A 22,651-nucleotide genomic window follows, 5' to 3' on the forward strand; every position below is an offset into this window, starting at 1 on the left:
ATATATATATATATATATATATATATATATATATATATATATATATATAGCAGCATTTCAGACCTTGAAGAACCATGGCTAGATTATTTTATTTTTAAAATTAAAAAATATTTATTTAGGTTGAGCTCTGTTTTGCTCTTATCCTTCTATTCTTTTACTATAATTTTCCAACCGTTTCTCTCCGTTCCTCTCCATTCAGTTACTCCCACTCTTCTCAAATCCGATGTTACCTCTCCTAACATTTTTCTTTTTCGGCCCACTTCCTCCATTTGTGTTCTCTTGGCAATTCATTTATTCTGCACACATGTTCCAAACACCTGACTCTTCGGGCTTCTAGTATTTGCGTGATATTATGCTATATTTCTTTCCATTTTCACATCTCCCAGTATTTTAGGAGTACTATCCTCTCCCACACTTCTATTTTTCAGTACCCTTCTGGGTTAGGAACCAGGACTCACATCTATACAGTACAATCAGCCTTATCATTGTTTTGTGAAATCCTATCTCTGCTGCTTTGGAGATTACTTTCGATTTGAGAATATTATTGAATGAATTCATCATTATATTTCCCTTTGCTATCCAATTTTCTAGCTCTTTTCCTTCCTGAAGTCTGTTTTCCACCTAATTCCTAAGTTGTCATTACATTTCCATGTATTTAGTTATTTCGTCATTCACACTGAGGCCAAATATTTTTCATTCCTTTTCCAGTCTACTATAGAGTTGTTCCAATTTCTCCGGAATTTACTTGTAACACCATATCGTTTGCACATGCTGAAATTTGTGATAGTATAAACTTGGTGTCTGTATTTGCTCTTCCCATATAATTGCCTCTATTTGAGGTTAAAAAGTGAAGTAGATGAGAGGTTCTCCTACTTCAGCCCTCTTTTTTCTTGAAACCTTTCTCATAGCCTTTCATCAGATAACACTTTGATCTCAGTTCCATTCAAAGTCAGTGTCACCATAATTACAAGTTTTTCATAGACGCCTAAAAACTCTAAAGCCTCATAAAACTTTGTCCTCACTATTGTTTTTAATCTATGAACAGTAGACGTTGTTCTAGAGTTTGGTCTTGATTATCGCTCTAAATTATATTTAAAATGGAAATCTGATCCACTGTGCTTCGCCGCCCCGCTAAAGCTACTGACTTCTCAAATGAATTGGTTCCAGTTTATTTCTTATTATCCTGACCAAAAATCTGTAGGTCACATCCAGTTGTGCTATGCCCCTGTAGCTTTTCCAGCAGGTTTTCTCACTTTTCTAATAGATATGGCATATTACAGCATTGTTCCATTTTTTTGGTAAACCACTCGTCTTCCTAAATTTTTCTTCTTGATCAGCAGATCCTTTTCTACAGTTCTTCCAGTTTTATTATTTTTCTTGTTTATCTCTCTGTCTACAGGTTTTTCTAGTTCCCTTCCATCATTCTGCTCCTATTGTTCCATGATAATGAAATTTTCGCTGTTGTTCAGTACGAGTAGATTATTAAAATATTCGGCCCACGTTTTTAATCTCAAGTGTATATCTGGTTTTTATCTTGTGCTCTTCTTACCTTCTGATAAAGATTTCTCATTTCTTCACCCACTTACTTCTCTTCTGTTGCTTCCAATTTTTCCTCATGTATTTTTCGGCATTCTACTTTTGCCTGTTTTCTTCATTCATCATATCTTCTTTTGTTGGTATCTGTATTCTGATTTATGACTTTGAATCCTACCTGCCTCCTCTTAGATCTTAAATAATTTGCGTTTTGATAAGTTTTGAACATTGTAAATGTCCTTGTTCACTACAGAGGTAAACACCTTATAAACTGTAATGAAGAAAGGAAGTTGGTAGACATTATTGGATTTGCTCCCAAAGTAAGACTTTTTCAACCATTTGTATAATTTATTGATATGCTTCACCTACCAACTTAATCCTTTGATATAAATTAAATATATTTAACAAGTTATTTACAATTATGAATCAAAGTTTTGGCGTCTATTTTTTATTCACGTAAATTTACCAAGGAAATGTTATTATTATCGAATGACTGGGTATGAAGTTGGTTATGGATTATTCAAAGCGAACGTCTACGGGCTGTTGTCAAGAAAATTAACGAAAAATTAACAGAATAAATTCGAAAGATTAGAAAGATGTAATTGGAAAATTGGAATTCTCAGCGGAATCACAAGATTCCAAATTAAGCTTATTCTGATAATCTCAATAATTTTCCAGAATCTCAGAAATTCAATAATCACCAAATCGCAAACACTCAACTTTCTTGAACGGAATGATTTACTGACATTGTTTACCTAATTAGCTGATGAATTGGTAATTGAATTTCATCCCCTCGAACTCCCTAAATGACATAAATATGAAAATAGAAATAAATTGGAAAATGACTTTCCTCTCTTTATATCTGATGTTAATTTTCAAACAAAATATTTAATGAAAAAAGTCTCTTGCTGGGCACTAAATTGAATATACTTATTGAATGAACTATTATAAAATAGGAAGCTTTTTATTTTCTAAATAATTAGCACAAAAACAGATTTGGAGTTATGAAATTCAGTTCTCTTCAAATATATCTTATATGGTCAACACATTTTTTATTTATATGACAATTTATCGATCTTCATATCTAAGAAGACGTTTGGAAGGCGACTTCTGTCAAGACGATTAAACAGCTTCAGCGGTATAAAAAGGAAAAGTTTCGATATTTATCTCTTGAAGTTAAAAAACTTTGACGACTAGCTCGGTTCAAACTAAACTGATAATTCATGAGCCACATTCCTTGATAAAATAAAGTTTTCAAATTAAGTATTTAGATAAAAGTTTCCAACTTGTTTCATTAAAATCACAATAAAAAATCACCAGAAAGTTTATTCGGAATAGTTCGTTTCTTTAATTTTCAGTACAATTCAGTCAACAATATTTCATTCAAATTCAGTACTTCAGGATTAAATTGTCTCGAAATAAATTCAATTTATCGTTTTTTCCATCTTTGCATAATTGTCCACTCATAGAATCAAATGAATATCGTTATGAAAAATTGAATTCAAATTATAAAAGAATTGTTGATTATAAAATGTCATAACTCGTGTATGTTTATTCAATGAAAATAATAAAAAAAAAAACAAAGCAGAAGTATTTCTATATAATCGATTCAGAATGAAGGCAAATAAATCAAACTTCAAATAATAGGATACAATGGATCTAAAAACTGTGTCGGGTTTATATTTTTAAATGACCATAACATAAATTTTGCAGTTTACCGCACTCATAATAGCGCTGATATAAATTTTTGAGTGAAATATTTTTACTTTACCCTCAATTTATCGTGCAACGCGTCAATCGCTTGCTTACGTCACCAGCGCCGATCGAGTTTCGGCAACCAAACTACAACGGTATTAACACCACCTAATTTTACCATCCTACCGCGTCGTATCGTATTACTCGTATTTTTTGGCAGGATGTGGAAGCATGAATCAACAAATGTCGATATAAATATTGTATTGTATCAAAATGTTTCAACACCACTATTACTGCATTATATGAAATATTTTTAAGTATCCGTAGGGAACAAAAATTATAGAAAAAATGTTGTGATGCAATGAAGTAATATTAAAAACTTGCAACTTAAGATACTGTCGTAATATTGTTACAATGAGGTGTTACTTGTGATTTTTTTTGCATCGGTGTGAATATTGTTGAAGAAAAAAAGAGGCACCATCGGTTTTTCAGAACCAATAATTTTTAAAATTCACGTTTAGCATGGAGTAAATTTCACCATTAAAGTATTTTTTTCAAGTAAAAAATTAAAATGAAGAAATCTTCATAATGCCGTACGTCAGTTCAACAAAATCGGAGACGAATTTGCTCTAAATTGAATGTGATATATTTGTTCAAACTTCAACTTTTCGTATCTAAAAATTAAGTGGTCCCATGCACATAAAATTTTCTTTTTAACCCATAAATATGGTATTCTATCGATATGTCTGTTCATCTGGTTCTTGCGGCAGATTTTAATAGTTGCGTAATCATTATTTGGGGTAAGTTTTCTGAAGAACTACGAAAACAACCCTGCTTCATTTTCATCAACAAATACGTATATATAGTCCAGTCATCTTAGGCTAAATTAGGTAAATATTTCGGAAAATCGACATATCCAGTATATTACTACGTGAAAACTTATATCTTGGCATCCTAAAACTATTCTCAAATTTCACATATAATTGGATGATTGCTACTTTTAAAGTCAATGGTCAAAGGTCCCAATAATCGATTTTTTTTACATTTTCTGCAAATATCTTGTTTTTGGGTTTTTGGCTCATGGTATTTCTTATCAATTTCGTAGAGAATGCAATTCTCAATAGCTTTTTCATTCAACATTTTTGTATACCTTGAACTGTTTTCGAGAAGAGAGGGCGTAAAGCACGCGGAATTATCTGAGGTCAATTGGTAGTCCCGATCCAGAACTAGTGATATTAAGGTTATAATTTATTGCTAATTATATAATTATCATTTTTCATTAACTTTTAGATTGAATTCAATTCTTCTTGGTTACTTATCTTTTTTTAATTAAGTGTCAATTTATTTAATTACACTTACCTGGCCATGTAATTAAGAAATTGTTGCGGAAAATACTCCCTATTTTAATTCTAATCTAATTTAAAGTAATGACTTTCTATATAAATAAAGAAGGAAAGAAAGAAATATTCAATTGATGTTTCTATTAAACGAGTCATTTTCTAGATTTATTATTGTCAAAATTAATAAAAATACAATTCTGTTCTTCTTCTTCTTATTCTTCTTTTTATTCTTCTTCTTCATCATTGTCGTTATCGTCTCTCCTCTGCAGAATTTCAAATTCCTCTTCATTACCGTCTTCAACGACGTTTGTCTCGAAGTCAATAATGATTTCTAAGTCAAAGGTTCTATTATCATTAGTATCGGTCTGATATGGTACAGCATTGTCCATTACACTGGTCGCAATATGAAGAGAACTGGAACCCCGCTTTCCTGCATCCACATCTATTTTTGCAGTTACAGAATTTTGTATCGAGTAATGCATCTGGTGCATATGGTAAAATAGTCATGATAGGTTCCAGGAATCCTTTACGCATTGTCCAACCCCATTCCTGGGGTTCTAGATCATGCCCTTAAAAAGTTTGAATTTGATCATAAACGCGATTGAGTAATATTTGATAATTGCACAGGTTTATTCGACTTTGTTGTGTTGAAGTTATGAAACAATTTTTTGTATGAATTGTTGAATTATTTTGTACTTGTACTGCTATTAGTGTAAATGAGAATATAATTACAATATAATTGAAGCATGTCCCTTAGTAATTTTTCCTTTATCGACAGAGATTATCATAAGTTTTAAAGTTTGTTAATACTGATCCTATCAAATTAAAAATAACATTATTTTTGTAACATTAAGTTGTACTTATTTTCGTTGAAAAAGAAAACGTCCACGTACAAACTTCGTCTACTGCGAACCCTATCTTTTTACTTTTTAATGCAATTTTAAACCTTTCTAAAGGGTAATTTTTCATTTTTTTCATAATATATATATATATATATATATATATATATATATATATATATATATATATTATAATATATAAATATTATAATATAATATTTTTATTTGGCAAAGTTTTCATTTCAATTACGATAATAAATCCCACGTGTTCAATAGCTAATTTGAAATTTTTTTTCCAATGAGTCAGCTCCAAGAATTAATTATAATTATTCGAATCAGAAGTAATTATTGAAAATATTATTACCGAAATTTGAATTTGAATTAATAACAATAATAATGCCATATACATAGAAATTTTAATTGTTAGTAGCGCCTTTTATTGGTGGAATAATGAACAAATTTCACTATATGAAATATTTAATCAGTTACTACTAATTGGTCGATAAATTAGTAAATTATTAATTTTCTCATGTATTGTTGTCGGGAGTAAGTCAGCATGCAAAATTTCGTGATGATTGGTTAACGGGAAGTTGGTTAAATATCCCTAGTCCACGTAAAGAAATTACCCCTTTCAGCTGATTATCACCCTTTTTGATTGCTAACAAGCCCTCAATCTGCTTAATAATTGGAATTCTAATGAGAGGAAAGAAACCATAAAAATATTAGTTATAATTTAATTAAAAATTGAAAGAAATATCCTTACTCTCTATTAATTTATTTCATCCATTTTAGCTGCTTTTCTGTTTTAGCATATCTTTTACTTCCACTATATTAGTTCACTTTCTTTTCTGCTTCTTATCTTATAAATACCATTTTATATCACTTTATTATTCTTCTAATCTATTTTGTTGTTATATTCTTCAGTATTAATAAATTGAGTGTAACTAACTCTGATAAGGCACTCAAAGTTTGAAGACATCTCATATTTGGTTGATTCTTGTTGCTCAATTCTCACAGTTCAGTTTTGCTTTCTATAGTTTATATATATATATATATATATATATATATATATATATATATATATATATATATATATATATATATATATATAATTTTTGCATGTTTCAGTATTAATAAAATTTTTTATATAAATTACAGCCTGGAAAAAATAATTTTTATCGATTATTAAAAAATTTCCACGAGTCCAATTTTATCACAATCTGCGGAACTGAATACTAAAAATCCACATATACTCGTATCTTGCTTCAGGACATTATCAGAGATTCACTGACTTAGAAATATCCGTATCGAATATAACTTCAAACTTTGGAATGATTCTAAGTAACTTAATGGTCGTCCTAAGTTCAAGTCTGAAATGTTTTGATATTTCTATATTGAATGAGAATATTAGAAAAACCCTGTTTTAATTTTTGCAGCATCAGTTGAAGTTTGTATGTTATAGAGAACGTTAAATGAGGTGCATGATAATTGTACCATCTATAAAATTATGAGATAATCAAACAAAAACAAATGAATAAATTCTGAAATACACTATACAAAGTTTTTGTGTCTCGAACAAGTTCATATTATTATACACAATAGTTTGCTGGTCGATTAATGTTGAGTGAAGTTTCTGTAGAAACTTTAACAGTTAAGGGTCGTTGAACAAACTATGTAACAAATTAATTCATGTATTATGTACATTGAGATCGCAGCACTCCAAATTTATTATTTGAAAAAATTGTGTCTGAAAATATTTAGTTTGCAGACATACTTATGTGTTTTTGTGATATTTTCTTTTTTCAAATTTTTAATTTAATGACCTATAGACCTATAACCTATATAAACACCAATAGAACTATAATTAGGAACTAGAATGAGAAAAATTCGAGGAAATGTCTTTTTTACGAACGTAAAGAAAAGCCATTCACACTTTGACAGGAATTGAAATACCAAAAAGATTATAAAGTGAAAGCTGTATTCATTTATCGGTCTGCGAACTACACGAAATTCACCAATTTGCTTGGTTCATTTTAACATGAAATTTCAGTTATTTTGCATGTTCCGTTGTTTGAAGAGAATGAAAATGAAAATTTAAAAAATCGAGACTCGAGCTGATCGGAAGGTAATAGGGAAGCTTCAATGCGAAGAACGCTTTTCTCACATTTTGCCAGTAGATTATGGCGGTATTTACTTATTACTGAAGATAAAATGAAACCCATTAACTTGACTTACCTATTTCATACCAAATTTCCCTATTTCCCTACCTAAAACCTAACCTAACCAAATGAACCCTATTCCGTGAAAAATAATTCTATCGGGAAAACCTCCTTGGTGGAAATATTCAAGACGAAAAAACAGCTGTAGTGAATTGCCTATCACCGTTTATAGCTGAACTATTCATGAGCCATTTTGAAAAGGAAATTGGTTGAGAGTTTCGGTTGTTTCCCAAAGTACCGTACAGGTATATGGATGATATTTTCTCTATATTCAATACAAAAAGACAAATGTAGAATATTTCATTTTGGAAATCAATTAAAAAGTTAAAAAAAGCGCTACGTATATGCACATCCTGGCCGATTCTTTCAATGGTACGCAGCATAAGATGGCCAGTACATCGTTCAATTCACTTTCCACTCAACATAGAGAGATACAATTAGAAAAAGACTGTGGAACCACTTTTTACCAAAATCAAAATTAAAAAAAAGATAAATTTGCTCTGGTACCTTCCAATCCAATCCTTCTATGGAAGGAATTTCTAAAGAATAAAATAGCAAAGGAAAAACTGGTTTATATGAAATTAGCTAAAATGATTGTAATGGAAAGTATGTCGGGTAGTCTAAGAGATCCGTTAATGTCCAGTTTAAAAAAGCATATAGCTCATATATAATATGAACAAACCGAAAAATTGAGTAGTGTAGATCAGGCTGCCAGTTATAATCATGAAAATAAATTATATAAAATTGTTAAAAAAATGTATCTCGTGATAAATTGTTAGATGCATATGAAGCACTGGGTTTGTTAAATGTTAGAACAGTTTAAATGAGGATAAAGGACCTATTCCTTACAGCCCACTCTATAGTTTACTAGTTAAGGATTAAATGTAAAGATTCTCACTACGAAGGTTTTCTCTTTGGAATTATTTCACTCAGGAGAGGATTCATTGGTGACATAATTTAGTATAAAATAGGTAAGTCAATTTAATTGGTTCTATTTTACCTTCAGCTCTGAAGACGATAACTTGGTTATCGAAACGCGGGTTAGACAGTGTAATAGTGAGTGTTGGTGTAGTGGTGGTATAAACAGTGTATTCAGTATGAATATCAACGACGATTCGAAAAATTCCAATTTAGTTACTTATTAATATCAATACAGCCGTAGATTTGGTGGTTACTGAGTTCTGTCAATATGCAACTGATTTTTTTGTGAAAAAGATAATACACTTGATTTGAAGCCAATGCTGTTCTCCATATCCAAAACACATAATTCACGCATGTAGTTGTTACAGTTAATCATGGTTTTATTCAATAAATCAAGTTGCCTCATACTAAATTCAGTCTCAATGCCGAGTGAAATTGAATTATCCTTCTTTTAAACCAGTTGTTTTTTCCAAGTCCCAATTGATGATTACACTGTTTACACTATCACTACACCAGCAATCACAATTACACTGTGTAACGCACGTTATTGCTTTCAGACACAAAAGGTGAACTGTTCACCTGGTACTGAAGACGATGACTTGGTTATCGAAACGTGTGTCACACAGTGTAATTGTGAATTTTGGTGTAGAGGTTCGTGTGAATATCACCAACGGTTCCCAAAATTCTAACTTAATTACACCCTCAAGTTGATGTCATGGAAATTGTATCTTTATCTGTTTTTGGTAATTCCCAAATACGATTTTTTGTAGCAATGAAAACTGGTTTAAAAAATAAGCAAATACCAAGCAGTAAGTAAGTATGTGTGTGAAGAAGAAATTTATTGGTGCATTAGCGTAACTTCTTCTACAGTGGCGCTCATAATGAGGCTCTTTGGGTTGATTTATAATTTGAATTTGAACATTTCAATTTATCACATTTATTTTTAAATTTAAAATTATGAACCTGAATGAATAAAAAACTGTTCATTGGGCGGGAATTGTACTTATTAGTTTCATCACATAAGACAGCATATATGTGCTTCATCGATCACCCAAGCATTTGATAGGGTACGATTGAGGGTTGTAAAAACTCTACTGAAGAGAAGGAAGATTCACCCCAATAAAATAAAAGTAATCTATGACTTGAACAACGATAATTACATATATATCAGAATGGAAGATAAACTGAGCAGTAAAATACCTGTGACGGCCAGTATCAAACAAGGAGCCTCAACGATCTTGCTTAGCTTCATAATGGATGAGATTATAGACGAGGTAAAGCAAGCTGGAAGAGAATACCTAATGGGAAACAAAAAAATAAAAATGGTATTAATATTATGCTGATGACGGAGTGATCATCTCAGAAGACGAAGATAACTAACAAAGGCTACTGTATAGGTTTGATCAATTAGCCAAAGTTTTTAACGTGCAAATATCCCTGATGAAAACCAAATCTCTAATATATCTATGAGCGAACATAAGAAGTAATAGAAATCTAAAAAATGAAGCGAAAGCTCAAGCAGCCAAGGGTACCTGAGAGATGTAATTTGGCGGAATAAATATATGACTACCAAGCGCAAATTCAGAATATACAAGACCAGTAATGACATACTCATAGAGATCAGAGCAGAGAACACCTTAACTAAAGTCCGCGTTTAAAATCTACTGAAATGCGAACGCTGAGATCAATTGCAGGACACACATTATTTGACCACAAGAGAAATGATGAAATCGGCTAAAATGTCAGGTGACAGGTTGACAAAGATTACAAAGGAAGAAAAACTGAATACATCCCGACCACCAAGAAAGTGCATTACCCCTTCATACAGTTATCTACCAATAAAATTCTCCAGAAGTCTGCTGAGGACATTTTTTCATTTCCCAACCGTAATGCTTCGAAGACCCAAATTTTAATCGAACCAAGAAGTATTATCATGTGAATGCCTATTGTTTACTATTGTTTAGAAGAAAAATACGGAAATTATGATTCGGTGCAAAAGTGCAAAAAGATCGTTACAGAAAAAATTATTAACTTGAAAATATTGAAAACTTATTAGACATCCCTCGTAAGAATGATGTTTTGCATAAACTACGCAAATGCCATTATCATATATTAAATTACAGGTTTCTATTTACACAAAGTAAGTACTTCTGTTACAATTGTATCGAAAGTCGTTGTGAAAAAAGTTTGTGTGAACTGGAATATACATGGTAATTCATAAGTGATGGGCTAGCTAAATATTCAGGTCCAAAAATGATATTTGATTAATAAGAGTGGGTGTTAGTGAGTCAAGGCAAGTTGAATTGGAAAATGGGTGATATATTTTTTTTAATTGATAATATATTTTTTCAAATTTGATATCAATTAGTTTCAACAAGGGCAAAGAAGATGAGAGAGATGATCTGATTTAAATCGTAGATATATAGAATATATTAGAACAACTACATTTGAAACTCTAAAAAAATCGGCATTTAGAACTAAAAACCGAACTATATGAGAATTTTGAGTAAGAATGAATTATCAGGAAAACAATGAATTTGTTCTATAATTTAATAACGCTCAATCAAGCAATACCAAAGGTTTTCAGGTTCATTCTAAATCTAAATCTAAGTAACTCTACAACTCTATAAACTCTAAATACGATGGTTGTCTGAAAACTGTCGGAAATCAACCTAAACTTATCAATAATAATTGTGAAATATATCTGCGCACGCATTGAGAGATTATTTCAGAACATTCTGTGGGACAACCGTATAAGTTAAACCTTTGGATGTAATCTGGATCAACCCCTACACTCCTTAAATGCAACGACGGAGCCTGCTCCGAAAAAGACAAACACAGCTTCATTGACAGGAAAAGTGATATCTAATGAATTTTGGAATAGTAATGGGATTTATAGACTTCTTCAAAAAGGTAGAATAAAAACGGAGAAGTAATAATCATCGTTGCTGGATGAGATAAATAGGGAAATCGAATAAAGCGACCGAATTTAATTTGAAGAAAAAGAAAGCGGTTTTCCATCAGGACACACCGTTTCACACTTTCATGTTGGGATTCCCGAAATGAACTTTGGTCTGGTTGACCGTACTCACCAGATCTAGGTCCCAGTGATTTAATTCTCTTTCCTAACTTTGAAGTTCCACTTGCGAAAGATTTTCATTAAACAAGGACTTTATCACATACGTAAACGCCTATTGTGAAGAGAAAGACGGCGATTATTATTTGGTTAGGTTGAAAAGGCTAGAGCATCGCTGTGGTATTTAGATACAAAATGCGATTATGTTGAAATAAAAATGATTATGAGAAAAATGCCTTGTTTAAATAGGAGAGAGAACCCTAGTAAATTATTGAAAATATCGTTCGATTCCTATGAGTTCAACTTAATCGGTTTATTTATGACCGAAAACTATCTTTGCTCCTAGAGTTCTTGAATAATCTTACCGGATGCTTCTTTTTTCTTGCGAATTCTCTAAAAATGAAGTCAAATAATTATAAAGTTTTGATATGGAACTCCAACAATAGATATTTACAGTTGGGTCGACCGGTCTTCACAAGTGCGTGCTCATTTATATGCATGAGGAGCAAAACGACTTTAGACGAGATCACTTTTGAACTATCAAGGGACGTGACCACTACGGTAATATGAAATTTAAATCAATAATTCGAAAATACGTTTTGCTGGAGATAGGAAATCCGTATTGAGACACGTAGTTACAATCCAGAATGGTTATATTCGGTTCATTAATGGAGAAATTTTTTACCAATTAATCAGTAGTTGTTTTAAACAACCTTCCTTGCTTTTTTACATGCTGATCTCTATCATTTTAAATAGTAAATAAGTAACTTCAGACAAATTTGAAAACTTTTAGCTATGAACTGGGCATACAAGTTTATAGGAGCCACCCTGTAAATTTTGATGCCACGAACCTAGAACCTAGAGGAGTTTCAGATGACAGTACATAGTAAATACAATAAACAAGTAATAAGCTCTTACTGTAGTTGGGTCGCTGCTATCACAGAGTCTTGAACTGGTGTGGGGCGCATTTGGAGATAAAAGATCTACATGAGCTAGGAGGATGTACAGTGCTGTACTATTATTCAGTTATTTTGAAAACATTAAGAGAGAGACGTTTGGAAATGATGGAAGTGATGGAGAAAGATTTAAGATTAAACTATTAAGCGATCATTCACCTTGATTCGATTGATATGAAGCACTTTTTCATAATTATGACTAAATAAATAAGATAGTTTTCTGTCTAGTTAAATTACTCACATTACATTACTACAAGATTTTCGATAAAGATTACTGAGAGATTTAATTTGGAAAATTGGAATTAGTAATATAAAAATGATTAAATTCAAGTCAGGATGTGCTAGAAGTAACCTTCTGTCGATACCTAAACGTACATAATTATGTATTGGGCTACAAGATTGATAAACACATTATTCATTTTGTTTCTTAAGTACTAATTAATTTTTCTTATGCATCATTTCAGTATAAGCAGCTTAGTGCGATGAATTATTAGCTCTGCATGGAACACTGTCATGAGTATATTTCAATCTCTGATCATTGTACGGTAATTTATAGGCAATGTCACAAAGATATGTTCATTTCTAGTCGTTATTCAATCTACAGTACGCCGTTACTAAATAAGTATAAGCATATGAACTATTTTGGTGTATTGTTTTCAAAAGATGAGGCCTAGGTTTGAAAAAAGATCACTTCAAATATCAATTAGCTCTACTTTTTCCTTTTATGAGGGGCTGCATTTTTTTTAAAAAACAGTAATCACCCATCATGACCGAATCCCATCGTCCTTAATACCGAATTTCCTTTATTTTAATATCACCCTGCTTGTCACTGACAGCTCCTTAATTTCCGGGACAAAATGTCAAATGGTAATTGAAAAAATGAATTTTCAATGACATTCGAGCACTAAGGGATTTGAATGCGCCTAGAAGTTCATCAACTAACCGTTGGTAGTTTGGATCTATATTGTTGCCCAAAAATCCCCTCACTAAACTAACAAATGCCTTTGATGCTCTTAGTTCCTGTTTGGTGAGCTTTTTTGCAAAATTGTCATATTCCATCAATTTTCCTATTTGCCGATTAAAACTACCTTCCTTTAATTTAGCATCACCCAACTGGGGAAAGACTTCTCTAAGGTATTAGAATCCATAACTCTCTTTATCCATAGCCTTTACAAAGTTTTTTATCAATCAAAGTTTAATGAGTAGGTGGGTAAAAGGACATTTTTGGGCTCTACAAAGGGTATAAACTTAACATTTTGAGATCCCGGTTGAAACTCAGTTCTTGCTTGCCAATTTTTTTTACATAGATAGAGATAGAACTTGAAAAATTGCAATTAGTGATGTGAAAATAATCAAATCAAAGTCAGAATGTTTTAGAAGTAACCTTCTGTCGATACCTAAACGTATATAAGTATTTATTCGGCTACAAATTTGATAAACAGAATATTCATTTTTTTCTTGAGTACTAATTAATGTTTCTCATGCAAATGTCATCATTTCAATCTAAGCAGCTTAGGGCGATGAATTATTAGCTCTGCATGGAACACTAACATGAGTATATTTCAATATCTGATGATTGTACAGTAATTTATAGACAATGACACAAATATATGCTCATTTCTAGTCGTTATTCAATTTACAGTACGCCTTTACTAAATAAGTATAAGCATATGAGCTATTTTGGAAAAAACTTTTGGAAATATGCAACACATATTTTTTCTTTAAATTGTGAAATAATCAATTTTTGAAATATTTCAATATTCCAATATGCGGATTTTGAGATTGATCTGTAATGATCTTGGAATTGTTTGGTGTATTAGTTTTCAAAGGATCAGGTCTACAAATTCTTACTTGGCTTCTATTTTTTCACCAAAATAGTAACTGTTTCTAATTGGTTTTTGACAGTGATGGAAAAAGTTTAATTCTTGCTCTTCTTTTTCCGGAACATGTCCACTCTTATAGCTAGTATTTGGTCTCATTCATTGAATGCTGATGCCCTGTCTTGGTACCATCTCTTCGGAAGTCTGCATGAATGTTTTCCTTTTATACTTTTTTGTCATTGTTACTCTTGTAGTCCCGTATAGTATTAGAGTATGGTCTGCTTTTTCTCATATCAGCTGTTCGGAGTTCGAGCATTTCTGTAACTGTTGTTTTGAATCTAGTCATTCCAACAGTCATGAATAATATCACAAAGCATATGTAGACTCTCCCTTTGATTTTTATTGGCATATATTTATTTTTCCTGATGATATACCTCAACAAGCTTCATATCGGAGCTGTTTCTTTCAATTTTTCTATAAGATTCCTTTGACCCTACATCAGAATATATGAAATTTTATTATTCACATTTCAATGATTTTCCATTTTTTGTTACTCTACTATATCTAACATTTATGTCACATCTTTCGATAATGTTGATAGTGGTTGCAATAAAATGTCAGTTCACTATATTAAGCCAATTCATCATAATGATTCAGCCCTCTTCTCCAAAGTTTGTTGTAGAACTTTATGAATGCCTACTAGACCTTTCTGAAGCAAGGGTATATATTAATATCTTTCGAATCGTGTTATCCATGTTTCTCTATCTTATATCCCTAGATTTCCACTCAGATTTCTAGATCTAGAAACATAATGAGTCCATGATTGATGGAATCAGTATTTCTTATTTATTCTTAAGCATTTACCTTTCTACTTAACTTATCAAACATTTTATAACCTAATTGGCTCTAGAATGATTATGTTTTCTATTATTTATGATTATTTTATGTTATTAGAAAAAACTCTCTCGGTTTATTAGTTTTGCGATTAATACTACTCATAATTCTTCAAGAGTATAAAAGTAAAGTATAAGTATTTTATGTTTCTAGATTAAATATATGACTTCAATTCAGTTTATTACAATTTATTTTCTATTCCAAGGATTTAAATAAACTACGGATGTCCACTTGGAAAATTCCACACCAGTCACAATTATTACTTTGGTAGAAAAAGTCCGAAAATAATTTACTGTATCTTTTATCAAGATTGTATTTACAAACAATTTGGACTTTGGAACAAAAAACAGTTTTATTTCTCAATAATTTCAAGTATTTGTCTCAACATATGACGATAAAGCGCAGCCAACATCAAAGTAGAAATATTGAAATTGGGCTCGATAGATTATGTTGTAGGTGAAATTACTTGATTTGTTTTTGTACTATCTATAAATTCATTAGAATGATATACGCATCTTAAATGAAACCATCAATTTTATTAAATTTTGGTTGATTATTTCATAAATATCTAGTGGAAGTGGATGGTTCAATTGTAATGCAAAAAGTTGAGTTATATTTACTATGTATGCTTCAATTACAGTACAAATAGATCAACAAAGATTTAATGATTTGCGGTCAAATTAACTGTATACATATTATGTTTATTTTGTCGGTTCATTTGATTCTAACCCATTTGAAAAAAGAAGAAGATAATTTATTTTTAGAAACAAAGTAAAAGTAACTTGTACATTGAATCAATATTTTAATGGAAGACACACACACACAGTCTGAGAGAGAGAGAGAGAGGAAAAAATGCTTTGTTACAAAAAATTGTTACAATTTGTAGACGAAAGCTTGTAAAAACTAGAAAACAAACAAAAAAATTATCAATATAATTAATTAGTAATAATTAGTATATAAGTCGTATAAAAGTCCGTAGCAAAAATTAAACCAATATGCAGCATGCATGTTATCATTAAAAAAGTCGTTTACAAAGTAGAAGGCAGTTTCCAGTAAATGTGCCCTCAAATCATTGAGGAATACGAGTAAAGATGATATTGATTTGATTTCAATTGGCAAGTGATTGTACATTTTTTGCATTGTAAAATATTGAGCCTTTAACTAATTCTGAAAGTGTAGTAGGTAGGTAAAGGTCGTACTCCGCGTTCCTAAGTGGATAAGTGGTCCTTACTGAAATTGAGAAGCGTGCTTACAAATTAGTTGAACGGATTTAAAGTAGAATAAGAAAGGAAGTGGATAAATTCAGGTCCTTGGAAACTGATTTCAGCGCAAAACAGGAGGAACTTAACTTTTTAGATAAGGCGGCAATATGTAACTCTTGTTTCAAGGAATTAAGGAATTATCCACAACAAGCCCTACGAATTTTACAGATTCAACGATGTCAATGATGGTGTTATTTAATAAAATAGGCAGCAATGTATTTTTATATGATAAAACTTAAGTTTTAGAAACTTTGAGACAAGGATATATTCATATTATTTCATGTATAAAAGGAACAATTGGAAACTTTGACGTAGTTGCAGGTGCAGAAACAATTTAATGAACTACTCAAGTTGTCTGCTTCAATTTAATAATCAATATATTTTTTGTTAAGCTGAATATATTATTCCTGCGGTACCTAATTCTTTTATAATAATCATATTCTAATGTTAATTGTAATTTCATGATTTTAGTGTATTTTCTTTTCTGTTGGTATTTGAGGTTATCATCGAATTGTTTTGTTTTCCGGCAATTTTGATATAAGATTGACAATAATAGAATAAGATGCTCTTAAAATGTTTCAGGGTTATAATTTTTCTATGATATGCTCAACTTTTCTCAAAATGCTTGTCAGATTAGGCAGCTTCGTTAATCTATATGTCCAATCATTAACAAAACTCTTTTTGTTTTGTAAATACCTACAAGTTATAGTTTAAATATGACTATTTTCTCTTTGTGTACTGATTTTATTAATATATTCATTATCCCTTAATATGAGTTTTTTGCTTGAGTACGAACATGGTCACTTAAGCTGAGAACATAAATTCTAATTTTTATTTATTTCTTGATCTTGAGAAGGCATGCAAAACATAGTTTGTGCACCTATTAGATTTACATACTGGACATATTCTGAACATAAAATTTATTACAAGGGACAAACTCGTATCTAACACCTGCCGTGAAGTTTTTCTTCCTTTTGTGATTTTTCTTAGCTCATTCAAATGATATCTTGGAGGCGCATTCGCGATAAACGTGACACGTGTTGAATTGTTTTATGCCTTTTTGAATGGAAGATCTTCGAATCATATTTGATTCAAGGTTTTTTTAATTGAAGCGTTGAAAATTACCATCTCTAATTTTTTCTTTGCATAATAGAAGAATCTTCTAGTCTCTCTATGACTTGGTTTCCTCCATTGAAATTTTTAGCACCATCCGTATTAATCATATTCTTTAATTCAGAACTCATCCCTCGTTTTCTGAAGACGCTCTTCTTACTTCTCGTAACTCATAACTGAAACAAAAAATGAAGTAGACGAGGGATGCACAAAAATAATTCTACTTTCGTCAAATAGTCATCAAAAAGTTGTGAAGAAATTTTGTTATTTTTCTGCTATTTATGTTTGTTTCACATATATAAGTATTGTAACAACTACTAACAATTAAAATGAGAATTTTAATAATAAAAACTAATTGTTATATGTCAATATAGACAACAATATCCCACATTGCAAAAAACTATACGCATAAAATTGCAACAGCTGTAACTGCATATTTTCTACTGCATCCAATGGATTTTTCGAATTCCATCCATTTTGAAATTGAATTATCATTTGGAATGAGGATAATTAAACTTTCCCAAAATATTGTTGGCTTCTTTAACAGGTACACACACAAATGACATGATAATCCATCTTGAACTGTCCCGTCCTTCTTGATAAAATTCGCAATTGTTAGACAAATTTTATCATCACAGTTAAAATATGGATTTCAAATTTTTGTTTCATAATTCTCGCTTATTACCAATAAGGGGGGTTTGCTGACGTCACTACATGGTAAATAGTTAACAGGACTCTTTACTGTTCTTACTGTTTACTCGTTTTTGTCTCATTTAAAATTTATAAGTGGGGTATAGTTCCCCAGTATACGTATCCTTGACTGAAAACTTCTCAAGAACTATTTTATTCACTTGCAAAAAAACATCCAAAAAACTACTCGTCTCTAACTTCAATTTATATATGTGAAGATCATTTTGATTTAAGCATAAATTTTTATATTCAATTTTTTCAACTTTTTACTCAAAATTCATAAAAAAGTATGGTATTTTGGAAATTATAGTTATGAAAAATAATGATTTTTGGCTTTGTTTTATATTAATTGAGTTATTAAATTATGATATATATCAAGTAGAATTACTAAACTTCTTGCAATCAGAAGACAAAAAATTGTGCTTATCGAGAGTAGTAAAGAAGAACTACAAGAAGAAGAAATTGTTTCTATGCAACAAGAACCGCATAGGGCGTTTACTATGTAGTGACGTCACTCGTAGTTGATTGGTACACCATTTGTTTCTAATCACAGAATGAAATTTTTAATTTTAATGAATGTTTTTCAATTGAGAAATCTGAGAAAACAGCTGATTTACGTCAAACTCGCTGCATTGGGTTGAACAGTTATTTTTTTCGTAGGTACCCGTGTTACTTTTTTTTTGGTTTTTTGGGTAGTGAGAGTTTTGTATTGAATCATAGTTTCATAGTGTTAAGAGAACTCTATAACTACATTTCACATATATTTCAGTGGTATTAATACAGTTGAAACCGAATACTTTTGCAGCTTTGTTTTAAATTAGTGTACAAGTAAGATTTCAAGCAATTTACAGAATGCAAGATACATGTACTAATTTTGTCTTTAAATGATGAGAGTTTAGCAAACAGTATCATGCGAAGTGATAACTCAGTGGCAGCTGAAAGATACAAGGAGAAACTTAAAGTTTAGATAGATTAACTCCTTTTCATTAGGTGCAAAGAGCTTTAGTCAGAATCTTATTCATTTTCCACAAGTTTCCAATATACTTGCATTTCAGATTATAGAAAGAAACCGACAAAGTCATTTTCCGGGACTAAATTTCACACTTCTTTTCCTAGCAATTTGGCACTAAAGCTGGAAATAATGAGGACTAATATCAATCAAATAAATCCACAAACCACAAAAAGTTACGGCAAAAGCATTTGTTTACTTCACAGTGGCACAGGTATCAGCTGATTTTGACAATTCGTTAGATTTCTGAATTAACATTATTATGTTTTCAATTGTTTTTTAGAAATTTTTGATTTTGTGTGATATCTGATCAAATTCTATTTAATCTGATTATTATTGTGAGTTAAATGAATCGGCAAATACGTTTATAACGTCTAAAAATATATAACTATGATTTATTTTAACCACTTGATGCCTTTAATCTTTTTCATTGAGAACTCTATCGCCGGGAGCGGACAAGTCCGTCTACCGTTGAGAATAGCGATTTCCGCCCGAGGTATCCAGAAAATTAATCTGTCTTCACGTATGTACGTGCTGTTTCTATTATGAAGATGTCCGAAAGATACTTAAATTGAATCAAATTAATATGCATTGTGTTATTATATTCCAATACCCCAGTGGATATTTTTTATATTGCGATATGTGCCTCAATATAACCGCGCAAAGGGAGGTTTTTGAAATGGATTTTTTGGAGAGTTTTGCAATTTCCTTCAAGAAAAATGTTGACCTACATCAATTTATATTTCATTATATGTATGTATGAATTTGTCCATTGCTATGAAAATAATGAGAATAAAATGGTTTTCATCTGAATACTTTGATTAGATAAAATACCAAATATTCAGTCATAGAAAGAATATGGAAAACAGAAACAATGCCGAGAGAGTTTCTACTGTATTAATTATATCAATAATAAAAGAAGGAAATCCCAAAATATGTGACAATTATAGAGGTATTAGTTTGCCTAGTATAGGGTATACAAAATATTAACAATAATTATAAATGAAAGACTGTGAAAGGTAGTGGAACCAGAAATAAAGGAATATCAAAAATGTTTTAGACAAGGAAAATCAACAGTAGATGCCATACATACTATAAAACAAGTGATCTAAAACAGTTATGAGCACAACATTAATATGCAAATGCTATTCATCGACTTCAAACAAACATTTGACAGTTTGAAAAGGAGAACGATTATAAAGGACTTGGAGAAACTACAAGTACCCTAAAAATTGTAAAGATTGATGGAAATGACTATGTTAAATTCCAGGGCGAAAGTAATAACGTAAAACGTACCATCTGAGGAATGTACAAACTTGTAATGCAGAGCAAGAACCGAGCAACCAAATTAAGAGTCTACAAGACGATAAAACCAGTAGTTACATACGCCGCTCAAACTGTGAGACTAATAAATATAGACAAAGAACAACTAAGGATATATGAAAGGAAAATAATTGGGTTCATGTTTCAGTGAAAGTTGGAAATAGTGAATAAAGAGGACGTATGAAGGATAAAGTGAATGCAATTACAGCAAAAATAATACAATGGTACGGACACATTAAAATAATAGAAAAACGGCAGAGTTCCATGGAAAATTATAAAATGGAGACCGAAGGAAGAAAGATTGTCAGGGAGACCAAAAAATAGATGGGAAGTACAAAATATGGAGGATCTAGGACAATGTAACTCGAACAAACAGATGGAAAGAAAGAAAAGAATTCCTGTAGGGCTTGAGTTATGATTATTTAGTTTTACTCGCGTGTATGTGTATGTTTTTTGTCTATGGCGGGTGAAACCTAGAAGTTAATGAGAAAGATGGCTGGATAAGAAGAGGGGCGGGTACAGATTATAGATCGTTTTATATGCTTAAAGTGAGCTCTATATAATATTTTTATGCTGCTTGGATCGCATTGCAAGTTGACGGGAGAAAAAGAGTTATTAGTACAAAAATTTAGGAATGAATACAACAGCTTTATTTTTTGATCTCTGTGCGATTCATTATTCCATATTATCTTTGTTTCAGGAGCTTTATATAATCCAAATATTGATCTGCGATCATTTATTCGGGTGAGTAGTTTTTTCATTTATCAACACATCAATTTGTGGTAATTAGCCGCATTAAATAACTCACATGTCTAACTTTAGAGCAATTCAATCAATTCTCAGCGTAATCAACATCAGTATCAATCATTTTTCAAAATTTTCAGATTTTAATATAATCCCTAATCCCTAATCCCCGGGTGTTGGATTATCATTGATTGTAACTTAGTATGATACGCATTTGGGCGTAGGATTATTGTTTGCTATTTACTCGGGACGAATTTGTGGCTGCCTGTAAAGTGAAGTCAAATAATTATATTTAGAGAGTACATGTATTAGTGTAAGAGGATAAATAGGATACAAGCAAATTATGAAAACTACTCATCCTTAGTAATAGTCCTGGGGTGTAGTTATCCTAAGAATTTATTATTATATAGACCAAGGGAAGTTTCTCTTTGAAATTTTACGATCCTCTCATATATGAGAGATATTCAGAAAAAATCAGAATCTTTATTGTGTGGAGATGTTTTTTCACCAGAGCGAAGACAGACGTCGCCAATTGTGACATTTCTGATTTCAAAACGATTGAAATACGGAGATACTTAAAAATTTCATTCGTGTTATACTGTTAGGTATGATTTTATTTTTACTCGAAAAAAAATGTTTCCGCATGACATGTCAACATTCAGATCGTGGAAGTTTATCAAGCAATGTGCAGACAACATATAGCAAAATGGTGTCGCTTTTTTGAAATAAGGAGACGGGATTTAAAAAACTACAATGTAGCTAAGATTGATTGGTTTTTCATTGATAGAAATCAATAAAGTCGAATAATGAACTAATAAAAGTTGCGGTTAACTTAAAGCATATCGTTTCCAATTTAATTAATCGATCACATACTACTAATTCCAAAATTTTCATTTCCACAAACCAAGAAATAGTGGAAACACCATTAATCGCCATATACCGGAATTTTCACTTTGATAAGATTGCCCAAAGCCATTAGACGTGAACGTATTGTGGCCATATTGAGTATTGGTCTTATCTTTCTAAAAGAAAATGCTAGCATCTAGATGCATACCAAAATACCTGAATCTTTTGCAAAAACAACGTCAGGTACAGATTCCAAAAAGACGCTTAGCAACGTGGCTGCGAACCCTACATTAATCACATGTATCATTGCTGCAGACTAGACGTGACTTCATGAATACCGAACAACTTAACGAATGGCGCTCCAGGAATGG

At 31.2% G+C, this 22,651-nt stretch overlaps 1 protein-coding gene across 5 annotated transcripts in view; it reads left to right on the plus strand.

The window, feature by feature from the left end:
* Positions 1-22,651, plus strand: part of LOC130448864 (FMRFamide receptor-like) — a 416,668-nt gene that overhangs the window by 163,393 nt on the left and 230,624 nt on the right. For 2 of the 5 annotated variants that reach the window (XM_056786416.1, XM_056786417.1), the window contains exon 3: positions 21,391-21,434. The exons of 2 other annotated variants lie outside the window; for them this stretch is intronic. The gene's annotated coding sequence lies outside the window, so the exon portion shown is untranslated. Of the gene's footprint in view, positions 1-10,720; positions 10,845-21,390; positions 21,435-22,651 lie in introns of those variants that run through there. One more of the 5 variants, XM_056786418.1, reaches the window with a different exon arrangement.

This window comes from Diorhabda sublineata, chromosome 9 (genome assembly GCF_026230105.1).
Source record: "Diorhabda sublineata isolate icDioSubl1.1 chromosome 9, icDioSubl1.1, whole genome shotgun sequence".
Lineage (NCBI taxonomy): Eukaryota > Metazoa > Arthropoda > Insecta > Coleoptera > Chrysomelidae > Diorhabda > Diorhabda sublineata.